The 12,491-nt window shown below is 50.3% G+C and overlaps 1 protein-coding gene across 6 annotated transcripts in view; it reads left to right on the top strand.

The window, feature by feature from the left end:
- The window catches only part of BBS9 (Bardet-Biedl syndrome 9), a 511,458-nt gene that overhangs the window by 88,458 nt on the left and 410,509 nt on the right, over positions 1-12,491 (top strand). The window lies entirely within an intron of this gene.

Here is a 12,491-nt window from a genome sequence, read left to right as displayed (position 1 = left end):
CAGCCTGCCCCGACGCGGTCTGCCCAGCGTGGGCAGGCTGGCCCCCGGAGGAGCATTCGCAGTACTGGCCATCCCAGTAACTGCCTCCCCCCGTCCCAGTTGAAGGTCTCTCCCCCCCTCCTGTCCCAGTTGAAGGTCTCCCCCCCCCCTCCTGTCCCAGTTGAAGGTCTCCCCCCCCCCGTAAATAAACAGATCTCTACTTTGCTGTTCATTCCTGTGTTGGGTATTGTGTAACTCTAGGTAGTGTACGAAATTATGTGAGATGCCAAGTAGCCACTTAAATGTAACATGGTGGCAAACTGTGGAGAATGAAATCTGTACTCTATTCACTGGGGGGGGGCCCTTCGTAAGTGGTCAGTAGTTTGTGGCGCAGAAATAAATGCTGACACTTCAGTAACATGTAAACCACAAACTATTATTAACATAGATAACAAACTAGCAAGAACGGTTACAAGATGCACACAACAGAGATAATTAAACAAAGTCTAGGCACAGGGAATATGATTGTGGTGTTGCTGGCCACCTCGATCCTTTGGTCCTTCCGGGCCTCAGGAGAGGAACAGCCAGGAGATCCCTCGATGGACGATGACGGTGTTGCTGGCCATGTCAGTCCTTTGGGCCTTCCGGGCCTCAGGAGAGGAAGAGCCAGGAGATCCATCGAAGATGTCACTGATGTGAGCCTTCTGCACAAGTCCCAAATCCTGTTGGCTGTTCTTCAGGACGGCGATGGTGGCCTAAACCCTAGCCTAACTTAAAAGAAAAACCCTAACTACGCCCGACGCACCCGACAAACAGACTCGATGACGGCCGCGATGTGCTGTGACCCGACGCTTTACTATACTATTGGGGGGGGAGGGAGGTAAGGGGAGGAGGTGGGGAAGGATAGGAGCTGGGACGGAGTACTCTGGGGTGACCCAAGCGACCCTGCTACGGGGCTTGGGCAAACATGTCCACCAGGGCCTCTCTAATGCGCACCGCCTCCTGGCGCGCCTGGCGGATGGCAGCTGTGGCGGGCTGGTCCAAGGTCTGTGCCTCAGCTGCCACCCATGCAGGGAGGAAGGCCTCCCCACTGCGCTCCACAATATTGTGGAGCACGCAGCACGCGGCCAGCACCTCCGTTGCATTCTGCTCACCCATGTCGAGACGGGTGAGACAACAACGGAAGCGGCCTTTTAAGCGTCCAAATGCGAGCTCCACTGGGTTTCAGGCCCGGTTGAGGCGGTCGTTGAACCGGGCCCGGTTCTGGTCCGGCTGCCCTGTGTAGGGCCGCATGAGCCAAGGCATCAGGGGGTAGGCCGCGTCCCCGACGATGCAGATGGGCATCGGCACATCCCCAACAGTCAAGTCCCGCCAGGGGAAGTAGGTGCCCGCCTCCAACCTCTGAAACAGTCCAGAGTTCCAGAGGATGAGGGCGTCGTGTACCTGGCCGGACCAGCCGCCTTAGATGTCCAGGAAGCGGCCCCGGTGATCCACGAGGGCCTGCAGGACGATGGAGCAGTATCCCTTTCTGTTCATAAAGTGGGCTGCTCGATGCTCCGGGGCCCGGATGGCGATGTGGGTGGCGTCCAGGGCTCCCCCGCAGTTGGGGAACCCGAGGGCAGCGAAGCCGGCCATGGTCTCATCGATGTCGCGCAGGCGGATGATTCTCGGCAGCAGGACGTCATTGATGGCGTGGACAACCTGCAGAAGGGTGCAGGGAAACATAAGGGAACACATTACATACAGCCAGGGGTGAGTGTGCGCTCCCTTGGGTCCCCCCCCTTGATTCCCTCTGTCCACACACACACACACACACACACACACACACACACACACACACACACACACACACGCACCCCAGGGCCCCCTATGGCCCCCCCACCAGCGGGCCTGTGCAAGGGAGGGACGGCCGAAACCCCTGAGCGACCCAGCCTGGAGTCTTGGGTGTCCCTGGGCCTGGAGTGGAGCACCCTCCCCCCATCCCACTCCCCCTGGGACTTACCTGGATGACGATCACTCCAACGGTGGATCTTCCCACCCCGAACTGGTGTGCCACCGAGCGGTAGCTGTCCGGTGTGGCCAGCTTCCACAGCGCGATGGCAACCCTCTTGTTGACGGGGATGGGTGCCCGCAGCCGGGTGGCGGTTCTCTGCAGCGCGGGGGTGAGCCAGGTGCACAGCGTCAAGAAGGTCTGCTTCCTCATCCGAAAATTCCGGACCCACTGGTGGTCGTCCCATAGTCGGAGGACCACACGGTCCCACCAGTCGGTGCTGATGTCCAAACTCCAGAGTGGCCGGTATACGGTGGGGTGCTGATGAGACAGGGTTGCCAGGGCCCCGCTGGTGAGGGCGTCCAAGGCGATCTCTGCCTCCTGGTCCATGAACAGCATGGCACCGGCCTGCAGCACGAGCTGCAGCCAGCGGAACAGCCCCAAGAGGGGCCCGACAAGGCACATGGCCACCCGTGGCTCCATAGTAGACAGAGCAGGGCAGAAAAAAAAACCGCAGGGAAAAGCTGTTGGGAGCCAAAGGGTGGTGTCCCCAAAAGTCAAAGGGCACCCACAGACCTGCAAAGGGTGTCAGTCCCTGGCAGAGGCCCCAAGGCACGGGAGCAGGACACCAACGGCTGCCCGGCGAGACCCCTTTAAGCACGTGTCTGAACGGCGCTCTGGCCCCGCCCCCGGAAAGGGCTGGTGGCCTTTGCCCTCTTCAAAATGGCTCCGGGCTTCTGCTTTTCCGGAAAAGCGTGCCGCCAATGTAGACGCGCTTTTCCGGAAAAGCGCTTCATTATGACGATAACTCCGGGGCCAATGTAGACGCGCTTTTCCGGAAAAACTGAAAACGGAATAGTATTCCGTTTTAAGCATTTCCGGAAAATCATGCCAGTGTAGACGTAGCCATATAGTTTCATGAGCTAGAGAACTTATATACTTTGGAGAAAGGCATTGCTGGCATTTGATGGCATATATCTAAAGCTCATGATACTAACTATATGTTTTTTTGTTAGTCTCTAAGATGCCACAGGACTACTCTTTGTTTTTAAATTTACAGACTAACACAGTTACCCCTCCTTAAATATCAATATCTCCCTTAAATAAAAGGCACTCTAGTTCACCCATATTATTATTTAGACTTCTCGAGTTTGTATATAAGCACTTGAAAACTTATCACTTCTTAGTTTTCTGCCATTAAATGATGTGATTGAATGGGTCTCTTTTTCATTTGGCTGTTTTTCATCAGCTCTTTCATGTATTTTATCATCTTCCATCCACTCCTCTTTACTAGGACACAGAGAATCTCTATTAATACCTTAGTCTGATCCATGTGCTCTTCCACACCTGTCAGTTTTAGCCAGCCCTTAGTTTAAAAACAACCTTTTTAATTTTAAGTGCTAGCAACCTGGTTTGATCTTGGTTTAGAGTGGAGCCCATCCTTCCTATATAGGCTCCCCATTTCCCAAAAGTTTCCTCAGTTCTTAATAAATCTAAACCTCTCCTCCCTAACCCATTGGTCTCATCCATGCATCGAGACCCTGCAGTTCTGCCTTTCTAACTGGCCTTGCAAGTAGAACTGGAAGCATTTCACTGAATGCTACTGTGGAGATCATGGATTTCAATCTCTTTCCTAGCAGCCTAAATTTGGCCTGCAAGACCTTTCTCCTAATCTTCCCTTTGTCGTTGAGACCTACATGTACCAAGACCACTGGCTCCTCCCCACTACTACACACAAATCTATCTAGATATTTCAAGAGTTCCGCAATCCTCGTAGACCCAGCTGTCTATCCCAGATCCAGCTGTTTGTTTCTAATGATCAAAGTCCCCATTACAAACAACTGTCTCTTCCTAATAACTGGAGTTCCCTTCCTTTGGGAGGTATTCTGAGTGCAAAAGAATATCACAACATAATCTGGAGCAGTGTTTCTTAAACTGTGCTCCACGGCACACCAGTGTGCTGCAGAGAACAACACAGTTCAAAATGGCCACCCTTAAAGGGGCAGGCGACCTTTTTAATTTTTTTCTCAATAACTTCCCCCAGTTTTTTTGGTCAATAACTTTTCCCCGGTCGTCATCCCTCCGCATCTCCTCCCCCCCCCCCTTTTTTTGCGCTCAACAAAAAAAGTACTTGGTGTTCCTCATTTAAAAAAAAAATTGTTTGGTGTTCCTTGGTATTATAAAGTTTAAGAAACACTGAACTGGAGGGTCCCAACTATAGGATAGTTTCCCTCTGCTCCAGTTGGATATCTCCTTTTTCGAGACTTTCATGCTCCTCAACAGCACAAAGGCTGTTTGACCGGAGGCGGGACCACCCTTCTCTGTCCCGGAAAGTCTCATCTGTACAACTCTCTGCATCCCTTAGTTCTTCCAGTTTAGCCACCCTGGCCTCCAAAGTCCATAAACTGTCTCTGAGAGCCAGGAGCTCCTTGCACCGAACGCACACACGTGCTATCTATCCATAGGACAGGTAGTCATACATGCTACATTGGGTGCAATAAATAGGATTGTACCCACTTTGATGGGCTTCTGCCTGCATTCTCTTTTACTCTGAGAGTTTAACCTTACATATTTTTATGTTTTTTAAATCTGGTGGATTTGGTTTTTGTTTAAAGAAATTGAAAGAATGTTAAGTGTTAAATGGATCTAGGCCCCCTCAAATTCTGCCTCTAAGTGTGTGTGCTGCTACGGCGTTTAGAATAAAGTTGTGCTGCTCCAGTTTCTGAAGTAATCAGTCACACTCAGGCTGTGTTGCAGTTAACATTGCTGTAGTTGAGCCCCCAGCCCTGAATATTCATTTTGCCTGAGCACTTTGGGTCCATATAACTTGCCACCTCTGCCTTTTTAGGCTACGTCTACACAGCAGCATTATTTTGGAATAACTGATGTAGTTCTGAAATAACAGTGCATGTCTACACAGCAAGCCATTTTTTCGAAATAATGTTGAAGTGGAGGACTTCTTACTCTGACTCCTGTAACCCTCATTTCATGAGGACTAAGGGAAGTTGAAGGGAGAGTGTTGTCCCTTCAACTTCCTGCAGTGTGGACAGCATCAAAAGTCAAGTTAAACTACTTAGACTTCAGCTACACAATTAATGTAGCTGAAGTTGCATATTTTAATTCAACCTTGTCCCGTAGTGTAGACATACCCTTATATTACCCAAAGTCTTTTGGCTCTGTTTCAAGAGCCAGGAAGGTTTTCTGGGGTGCAGATTCTGACCTCCGGTGTGATCATTTCTTGGTTTTCTCCCCTGCTTGTTAATTTTGTTTACCTTGTATGTAAATATATTTTCATTGTCCTTTGCTGCTGCTGAAGCCAGTTAGACAAGTAAATACATAACCCTTTTTCTAGGGCAGGCTGTGGCTTATATGCTGCCTCCCAAATGCATTTTCAGAACACATTTCCAGCACAGACCTATAACCTTTTTTTTACATACAATCTGTACATACATCACACAGTGATTTTTGGGTCCAGCATGTCACTGGTTTACTTGTGATGTCTTTTATGGCATCTTTGAGATGCAGTGCTTTGGGGGTAATTAATGTATCAGGCCTGATGCCAGTTACAGTATGGGGAGGAGACCCACTGCCAGTTAGCATTGAGAGACTCACAGTCACAAATGGATGTGGCTTGTGCAGTGGGCAGGAATTCAGGAAGGGCCAGGATTGGGGCAGATGTCACCAAAGGTGAGAGAGAGAGATGCAGAAACAGGATTTAGATTTGTGCTTGAGAGAGGAAGAGGGGCATCAGAGTGTAAAAAGGGAGGATTAATGGAAGCTGCTGTTAACGATGGAGAGGTGAGAGTAAGAAGGGAGCAGATATGAAATCAGTGGAGGGCGGGGTTGAGAAAGAGACAGGAGGAATAAGAATGAGGACAGATGCAATGATGCAGTCAAGGGGTGTGATGGGAGCCTTGGCCAAGTGGCTGGTAGGCATTGTCAAAAACCTCCAAATACACACCACAGGCTAGTTGCCAAACCCTAGGTGGATCCAAAGGCTAAACTGTGAAATTATATTGTGCTAGTCTTTTAGTCTCCTGGAGATACTTATACAATATTTACATCAATTTGGAGAAAAGGCAATTAGATATTGATCTGACTTCTGAGCTGTCAGATGTTCAACTTTTGTCCTGAGTTAACTTTATTGGAAGAGAAATTAGCAGATACATATTGTATATAAAAATGGATTAGACTATAATACCATAAATAAATATGTAGTTCCTATTAATAAAGCTAAGCTAAACAGCTAAAACACTGATGTACTGTAATGATCTGGTTTTAGCAATAGGTACCTGCCCCCTCCCCAGTCCATTACATTTGAAAGGGAGGTCTCTTTTTCATTAGTCAGCATAATAATGACTTTTCAGCGCTCCATTCATATGGGGCTTTAGGCTGAGTGGGGAATCTGGCACTACTGCTGTATAAATAACATTAAGTGCTTCAGTAAGCATAGTTATTAAGCCTGCTCCCTTGACAGATGGGAGCATCTTAAATTTGTCCTACTTCATCAAATTATTTTTATATTCTGAATAGGCATGTGAAAGGTTAATCAGTATGCCTCACCTTTCAATAGGTGAGACATACCAGTTAAGGTTAACCAGTAGGGACTGGAGCAGCGCCCTGTCCACGCGGAGTAGAGGATTGCTAGGGTTGCCAGATGGTTTCAACAAAAATATTGGACACACTTGACATTACATCACAATCTACATAACATCTTATTTAGAAAATACTGGACGTTTATATTTTCTCATTTATATTTCCTCAATTTGTTTCCCGAACAGAAATCTCAAATACTGGACTGTCTGGTTCAAAACCAGACACCTGGCAACTCTAGGGACTGCTTCAGTCCCAAGGGGCCCACTGGAGCAGCTCCTGTCTGTGGTGACCCATCTGGCCCCTCCCCTCCGAAGATTACATGCTGGCTCCCTGAGAGTGGCACTGGCAAGGGCTGCTAGCCCCACTCCCAGGGAGCTGGCTACAGAGCCCGCAACAAAGCCTTCCCAGGAGTGGGTCCAGGAGCAGCCCCTGCCAGCTCCACTCCCAGGGAGGTAGCTTCATTTCTGCAGGAAAGCCACCTCCCTGGGAGTGGAGCTGTAAGTGTAGGGCAAGAATTTTCCCCTCACTGTGCATGTTGAAAAGTCAGCTAGGTTCATTGCAAGAAGAGTTGTAAGTAACTATTGGAGACAAGTACTCAATTTCCTGGAATGGTAGTCTGCTGTAGTAAGCCAAATCATATGTTCTTCATTGCCATAAGGACTCCACTCCGGCACCCAAAAAGGGCTTGTGAGTGGAGTCGGTGCCGGCAACAGCTCCAACGGCCACTGCGAAGCTGGCAGGGGAAGCCCCAACACTGAGACGTTCTGCGCATGCGCAAGCGCAGCCAGTTGTACCAGCACCCGCAGGGCTTTCCCTCTGTGCCGTTCCATGCTCCCCGGTGCCAGAGGCACCGGCACTAAATACAGCACTGCAGCAGGAGACTCTGCCAGTGCAGCCTGAGGCTGTGACGTCATCACCTGATCCAGCGGCACCGAGCCTGAGCTCTGCAGAGGATCACTTTACAGAGCCTCCCTTGCTGCCTGCCTTGCTGCCACAAGTGGCTCCCCAGCCTTCCTTCACTTCCTCAGTGCCATCTAAAGGGCAGCACAGTTCTGCACAGGTCCGGACACCATCGCTGATACCGGACCGTATGACCTTCTCGCCTGGACCTATTCACCTTCCTCGTTCTGTTCTGATACCTGTTGTCGCCGTCGTCATCATTACACGCCTCCCAGAGAGCACTACTATAAGTCACCTCGTCGCTCACCGCCACGTCGATACTACCGGGACCACTGTTTGCAGTCTTCTTCTTGCTACTCCAGGAGATCCTTATCGCCACAGTCTCCAAGACGTACAGCATATTCTTGTCGCTACGACACGCTCAGAAGTCACAGCCGTTCTCCATGTTACAGCAGGTGGTACGACCTATGTTACCACGAGTGCTCTTCCTTTTCGTCTCATCGCAGAGGGCATTTGCGGACATGCTCACCGCAATTGTCTCGACCTGATTCTCCACACACTCCAGACGAGTCTGCACGTTATGTCACTCCGCTGTCCTCTGCCGGAGGTGTGGATTCAAGCTATCAGGAAGACAAGCAGGACCACACTCCTCATCCGGAGCAGCAATGCCCTGATTCTCCAGCGCAGCACCCCTCTTCGTCGCCTGATGATGCAGTGATCCCTGGTGACTTGTCTCCTACGGAGGACCACAAACAATTCCAGGAGCTCTTCAAAATGGTTGCTCAATCCCAGGACATCCAGACCACGGGTGTGCAGCAGAAACAGCATCGGTTGCTAAAGAATTTACAACCCTCCCAAAAGTTGAAGCTCGCCTTTCCCTTTGATGACGCTATCTTAGAGGTTGCCAATGACATCTGGCAGACTCCAGCTACATCCCTACCAACTAATAAGAGGTCTGACACGAAGTACTTCATAAGCCAGAGGGTGCAGAGTTCCTGATTACACTTCCACAGCCCAACTCCCTTGTGGTGGACGCTGCACAACAAAGAGTAAAAATGTCCCAGGCCAAGAATACTTCAAATGACAAGGAGGCTAAACGCCTGGATGTCTTGGCCAGGAAAATATATTCCTCTGCTACGTCAGCTCTGAGGATGTGTAACTTTGCAGCACAACTGGCAAATCATGATTTTGACAACTATTCAAAGCTGGTTCCTCTATTTGAACACTTGCCTGATTCCAAGTGCCAGATTCTTAAGGTGGTAATCGTGGAGGGCTATTCAAACACCCAAACAGCCTTGCAGATTGCGCTCGACACAGCTGATTCAGCCGCTAGATCCACAGCTTCGTCCATAGTCATGCGTCGAGCGTCTTGGCTGCACCAGGACGCTGTTCCGAAGGCCAAGGTGGAAGATTTTCCTTTCTATCGCCAGTCACTCTTCGCCCAGTCAACCGATCAGGTCTTCCACGCGGGCAAGAATACACGTACAACTTTAAAAACACTTGGAATATACACGCCTCCCTACAAGCATAGAAGATATGTTCCCTACAATAGGCAAAGGCCTTTTTCTTATGCGACACCTCGGACCAAGCCATATGAACAACAGAGGCCAAGACAGCGCCCCCAAAAGCGTCGTCAACAGCCTAACACAGCATCCTCCCAGCAGCAGGGCCGGCAGCAGGTTTGATATGTTGATTGAGGGACTGTGGACCACCCCTTTGACAGAGACTCCAAACATCACACAAGGAGTGTTCCATCATCGTCTCAGGCCTTATCAACATCGTTGGGCTCTCATATCCACCAACCGGTGGGTTCACGACGTAATTACCTCAGGATATGTCATTCCCTTCACTTCTCTTCTCCCTCCCTCCCCCCTTCCTCATCCCTTTTCAGGGACCCCTCTCACGAGACTCTTCTTCACCAGGAAGTCTCTTGCTTGCTCATGTTAGGAGCGGTGGAAAGGGTACCGACTCGCTTTGTGGGAAGAGGATTTTATTCTCGTTACTTCCTCACCCAGAAGAAGTCAGGGGGTTGGAGGCCTATCCTGGACTTATGTCGATTCAACCATCATCTCAGATGACAAAAATTCAAGATGGTCACGTTATCTTCGATCATTCCTGCTCTCGACAAAGGGGATTGGTTTGCGTCCCTCGATCTTCAGGACACTTACTTTCACATAACAATACATCCGGCCCACAGGAGATTCCTTCGGTTTGTAGTGGGGTCCGACCACTATCAGTACCGTGTACTACCCTTCGGTCTCTTGGCGGCCCCACGAGTTTTCTCCAAAACCCTGGCAGTAGTGGCGGCTTACCTACGGTGCCTTGACATTACAATTTTTCCATACCTAGACAATTGCCTCCTAAAGGCTTCCACTGTCGATGAGGCCATGAGGGCGGTGTCCACCACTACCACTCTGTTTTCAGCCCTTGGACTCGTAATCAATCTAGAGAAGTCCTTCCTGACGCCAACTCGCGACCTGGAGTTTATCGGAGAAAGACTCGACTCCCTGACCGTGAGGGCATACTTGCCTCTAAAGAGGTTTCATCTCATACAGGACTTGGTGCAGTCAGTATCAAATTCTCCCACGTCTCGAATACTCACCTGTCTCCAGTTGTTGGGGCATATGGCAGCTACCACGTATGTGGTTCCGCATGCCAGGCTTCATCTTCGCAGTTTTCAACATTGGTTGTTCACCGTGTGCATGCCTCGGATGCACAGTACAAACAGGGTGGTTTCAATGTCAACGTAGGTCCCAACTTCCTTGGCATGTTGGGACAGCCCCGACAGTATGCTGGTAGGGGTCCCCTTTCATGCCCGCAAGCCAGCACTACAGATCATGACAGATGCCTCCCTGCTCGGTTGGGGCGCTCACCTTCAGGAGCACCAGGTGCAGGGTCTCTGGATGCCCCAGGAATCACTACAACATACAAAGTTTCTCGAACTAAGGGTAGTCTTCAATGCTTGCAAGCATTTCCTCCACATCATTCGAGGTCACTCAATACAGATTCTCTCCAACAACATATGCATGGTGTATTACATCAACAGGCAAGGAGGGGCACACTCCCGCTCTTTTTGCGCAGAGGCAGTACGCCTGTGGAATTGGGCAATTCGGCAAGGTATCACCATAACAGCAGCATACCTTCCCAGCAAGGACAATGTGATTGCCGATATTCTGAGCAGGCATTTTTTCTCACAACATGAGTGGGAGTTACACACCGAGGTGCTCCGCCACATTTTCCAACTCTGGGGTTTCCCCAATGTAGACTTATTCGCCACCCAACACAACAGAAAATGTCATCAGTATTGCTCATGAGTGGGCATTGGCAAAGACTGCTTGGGGGATGCCATCCTGCTGGACTGGAGTCATCATCAATTGCTGTTCGCCTTTCCTCCTCTTCCACTCATCCCGAGAGTCTTGGAGAAAATAGCAGCAGTTGGTGCAACAGTAATTCTGATAGCGCCTTTCTGGCCCCAATAGGTCTGGCTAACACAGATGTCGAGAATGTCGGTTGCCAAACCACGACGGTTACCGAATCTGTTCAACTTACTGTCTCAGCAGCATGGCATGATGCTTCACCCAGACATCGACTGCATGCACCTGACAGCGTGGAACCTAGGTGGCTCCAAGCATCCGAGCTCTCCTGCTCTCAGGGCGTGAGGCACGTGTTGATTTACAGTAGGCGGCATACGACACGTAAATCCTACCTCCATAAGTGGCATTGTTTTCAGTCATGGTGCTTGGCGAAGTATCTTGACCCTCTTTTGCTGCCTATACAACAGATCCTTGAGTATGTGATGCATCTAAAGGCAACGGGAATGGCGATTTCTTCCCTAAGAGTGCATTTAGCAGCAATTTCGGCCTTCCGTCTTCCAGTGGACGATCATTTGGTGTTCGCTCATCCTATTACCAAAAGATTCTGAAGGGACTCGGCAATTTATATCCGGCCCACAGGACCCCGCCAGACCCTTGGGACTTGCCGGTGGTATTGGACACTCTGACTCATCTGTCCTTTGAGCCACTGGCAACATGTGATCTACAAACGCTCATGATGAAGACGGTGTTCCTCCTTGCCATTATGTCGGCGCGTCGAGTGAGCGAATTGGCGGCTCTTTCGGCTGATCCGCCATACACGCAATTCTTCAATCATGCAGCAGTACTGCGTATCCAACCAGCATTTTTGCCAAAGATCAACTCTGCTTTCCATATAAATGAGCCCATAACCCTTCCGACTTTCTACCCAAAGCCTCATGCCTCATTGGAGGATGCACACCTGCACACCCTGGATGTCAGGCGAGCACTGGCCTTTTACCTTGACAGAACTCGGATCTTTAGGAAGTCTCAATGGCTTTTCCTTTCTACAGCCGAATGTTCCAAGGGCAAGCAACTCTCTGCTCAGCGTATTTCCCACCTGGTCGTCGCTTGCATCACACGATGTTATGCCTTGCGCAACAAATCTCTTCCAAGTGGACTTCGTGCTCATTCCACCCGGGACATAGCAACATCTATTGCCTATCTTCGCAGAGTGCCATTGCAGGACATATGCCGTGCGGCAACCTGGTCGTCTACCCTCACGTTCGCTAGACACTATGCCCTCGTGAACGTACTTAACTCTGATTCGATTCAAGGGTGGCCCAGGCTGTCTTGTCTACAGCATGGGACTGATAGGTCCAAAGCACTCATAGGACGATTGACCACTGCTGTGTACTCACCTCGAGTGGAGCACCCTCAGAGACACTACTCGATGAAGAAAAGAAAGTTACTCACCCTGTGCAGTAACATCTGTTCTTCGAGATGTGTGTCCCCATGGGTGCTCCACATCCCACCCTCCTCCCTGCTTCGGAGGAAACTGACAGGACTGGACCGCGTTCAGCTGAGAGGCGCGAAGAGGCAGTCGCGCATGCGTGGTCCGGTAGGGGCTAATGCTACAAAAATTCCTCCGGTTGCAGCGCCGGGACGAGCCCAGCACCTCGAGTGGAGTACCCATGGGGACACACATCTCGAAGAACAGATGTTACTGCACAGGG

Source organism: Pelodiscus sinensis, chromosome 2 (assembly GCF_052426305.1).
Source record: "Pelodiscus sinensis isolate ZL-2025 chromosome 2, ASM5242630v1, whole genome shotgun sequence".
NCBI classification, from domain to species: domain Eukaryota; kingdom Metazoa; phylum Chordata; order Testudines; family Trionychidae; genus Pelodiscus; species Pelodiscus sinensis.
This window is presented reverse-complemented; position numbering and strand designations above follow the sequence as displayed.